The following is a 3,778-nucleotide window of genomic DNA, read 5'->3' on the forward strand; positions in this document are numbered from 1 at the left end:
GCATGGAGTAGAGCGAAGACTGATATTCAATTCATTGCTCTATAAATAAAGTGGCAAATGAAGAAGGAGAAGCCATTCAATTAGAGAAGGTGAGGTACTAATTAATTGTCTTCTCTTAGAATGGATGGCAAAGGTGGCAAACGTGCTGAAGAAGGTGGTGCAAGAGATGGCAATAGTCCTGGAGGTTTAAAGGACCAAGGCACTAAAGCCTCTGCCTCTTCGACGTCCGTGATTAAACCAACCGGAGACGATGAAGTGATGAAAGCTCCTGGAGCAGAAGGCTTCATATCAAGGGAAGCCTTTGAGAAGAACCCCCAAGGCTACTTCCATGGTCTCCATCATGGTGACAAGGGTGGCAAATGAACTGAGCCAATCAACTATCATTAATAATAACTTCTAATTGATGTAGTTTTTGGTTGGGATTAAAGTCTATGTCTGTTAATCGGTCGCATAAATCAATGAAGCAACTTCTTGCTATATATATATGTTCTTAGACCCTCTTAGTTACCTTTCAGAATGTTCAAGTAGTGCACTGTTAAAAGAGCTGATTAGATAATTCAAATATATTAAAAAAATACAGATAAACCTGTGTCTAACCTCCAGTACACACATTTGGGAAACTTGAAGAAACCACAAGTTTGTTGATTGATAAGTTTTTGTAATACATGTTAGAAAACTAATAACATAATTACTTCAACAAAGACATCAATCTTAAAGTATCAGTCCAGCATTTCTTGCCATCAAACATATTCCCAAGCCCACCGATATTCTGTCATCTCATCGCCCATGTTTTAGTGTTTCATTCGAGTAGAGTCACTCAGACACCGTGGATAGAATGAAACACTAGCAATGGAGTAAGGAGATGGATGGCATTCTACATCTTTGGTCTCGTCGAGCTCCATAGTGGTCTCGTCGGTGAAAGGTGGCTTGGTGGGTGCCTGAAGTTCTCTGTCAGTGCACAACATCAGCAAAGCAAATGCTACTGATGGCCTAAGTGAAGGACTCTCTTGGGTGCATAGAAGTCCCACATGGAACACCCGCACTATTTCCTCCTTCACCGTGTCGATATCTTGATAATTGTCGAGAAGAATATTTGGATCGATCATCTCATCAATTGTTCCTGATTGAAAATGCTTCCATGCCTACTCGATAAGCAACGAAAAGACCAAATATTTAGTACATACACCAAACATATACTAGCACAAATGATGTTCATTTGAGCGTGATTTGTTCCTCAAGTATGAGCAGCAGCTTGTGTAAGGAGACTCTATGATGACTCGGAAAAACATTCATAAACTTTGCTCCAGTCACTATCTCAATCATAAGCACTCCAAAACTGAAGACATCAGCCTTCTCTGTCAGTTGTCCACGGGCTAAGTATTCTGGAGCCATGTAACCCCTGTCAAAAGATGCAAATTCTCATCAACATGTAAATAAATCGGCAAATACAATCTCAATGAGTTATTTTGCTCGTCTGAACTTTTGGAATCTGAATAGTTAAAATAGAGAAGGTTACTCACAGTGTTCCTGCTACTGCAGTGCTTATATGGCTCTTGTCATCTTGGAATGTTCTTGCTAGTCCAAAATCAGCAATTTTTGGTAGAAATTTTATGTCTAGTAGGATGTTGCTTGCTTTGATATCCCTATGGATTATTTTAATCTTTGAGTTCTGATCCAGATAAGAAAGACCTTCAGCCGTGCCGGTAATGATGCCCAACCTTCTATGCCAATTTAATTCCTTACCCCTCTCAGGATCTGTTAAAGTTATATAAAATACAAACCCTTTACGACATAGAAATGATTTAGTACAATAACCTTCAATATATCGAATTGATATTATACCAAATAAGAAACCGTCGACACTCTTGTTTGGGAGGAACTCATAAACGAGAAGGCTTTCAGGTCCCGAGCAACTGCAACCCAACACCCTAACAAGGTTCTTATGCTCCACGCTGTTAATTATGTTGACTTCATTGTAGAAATCTGCAACGCGGTGCTTATTGTTGAAGAACAGCCTCTTCACAGCAATTTCTCGTCCGTCGACCAAAGTTCCCTATCAGCAAGTTGCAAGTTCATCAAACATTAGAACCACAACCTAATGCTTTGGTCTTACAAAATTACACAATTCTGTAACCTATAGAATTTTGCTGGTTCTTTTAAAGAGAGTACATCGCGACAAGATAACCATTTGATGTTGCATTGGTACAAGAGGTTGGTCAACCCAAAATATTTAAAACAGCAATGGTTTCTCACCTTGTAAACTGTTCCGAAACCTCCTTGCCCAAGTTTGTTGGAATGATAAAAGCCTCTTGTAGCTTTCTCAAGTGTAGAATACTTGAAGTTCAAACTATTATTGTAAAATCCTGGTTCGATGTTTACTGAATTATTCAAACCTGAGAATACAAATTCGTACACAACAGAGACCTAAGATGAGAAAAAGAGATGATGAAAAGCAATAAGCATTCTATTGATGTTTTTCTTGGTTGAGAAAAAGAGATGATGAAAAGCAATAAGCATTCTATTGATGTTTTTCTTGGTTGTTTCCGATGATACTAAAGAGATTTTTTGATGAGTTTACAAGACTTGTAGTTGTTTGGTCTTGGGTTCTTTATTTACGAATATGATCTCACTCGATGCCTGGCTTTACGATATGAAATGGAACAATAATAAGCAAGTATCTGGGTGTGCATTATATGAATATAGAAGTAGCATCATTTACCTCTCTTCTTCTTTAGTTTCCTTTGCTTCCACACCCTTACCGCAACCGTAATTCCGACAGCAACAACTATGAGAGCGCTAACAACAGCAACAACCATAGCTATGATGCTCCCTGCCAAAATACCACATAGCACATAGCAGTGACATATAAGACATCAAGAGACCAGCTGAACAAAATTTTTGATAGATTCTAGCAGCACAACAAAAAAACTCATGTAGCATACTCCCTTGATGGCTTCTGCTCTTATCTGGATTAAGGAAATTTGTGTCGGAATATCTCAAGAAACAACCCGTGTTGAGCACACGGCCTTCCGACCAAGGTAAGCATCGAACTGCTGAAGCTGATGCATTCTCCAGACAGGCCTTGCAAGTGGTCTCATTCAGTGTCCTCCAACAATTAGCCAAAACATAAGCTGAGCGATTCGAGCCCTTGGTTTTGTGAACTGAAATTTTCGCATAGCCACCATTTCCAGGAGCTTTATTAACTGCCTCCAGCAAACCTTGCTGGGCTGCCTGTTCAAAAGCTCTACCTTTACTAGTTTTATTTCCACATATGCCCTGTCTTCGGGGGCGACATACTCCGAAAAGAAGCTATAATTCTCAGCCCTCATAAAGCAACCATCAAGATAGATGCGTCCACCATCACTGGGAAAGCACCTGGGACCAACAGTTTGAGCCTCAGCATAACATAAAACACAGTCAAGAGAGGAGAGGTCGCCATAGCATTGGCTTAGTCCATAGTTTGCATCTGGCCTTGAGCCCACAGTCGCCTTGCCAAAACTATCGGTTCGGATCTGGCTGCCAATGCTATCCATCACAGCAAGGAAGTACGGATTGTGTTCCAATTGTGTCGAACAAATGATTTCCACTGCTTGGATCCCCTTTAGAATGTTCACAGAGGAGAACAAGGAGCACTAGATGGACTATTGACACAATTCCACTCATTGAATAGGTTGTAAGCTTCAGTGTACAATGTTTTATCCAGCTCCTATAGGTCACACAAGTGAAACCATAACTTCAGTGTACAAAATCCATCAATGGAGTGCATAGTTCAATTATA

General features: G+C 40.0%; 1 pseudogene; it reads right to left on the reverse strand.

Moving 5' to 3' along the window:
• Positions 1 to 791: 791 nt before the first annotated feature.
• LOC122023013 lies at positions 792 to 3,548 on the reverse strand (annotated as a pseudogene).
• Between the last annotated feature and the right edge of the window lie 230 nt (positions 3,549 to 3,778).

The sequence above is a fragment of the Zingiber officinale genome, chromosome 9B (assembly GCF_018446385.1).
Source record: "Zingiber officinale cultivar Zhangliang chromosome 9B, Zo_v1.1, whole genome shotgun sequence".
NCBI lineage: Eukaryota > Viridiplantae > Streptophyta > Magnoliopsida > Zingiberales > Zingiberaceae > Zingiber > Zingiber officinale.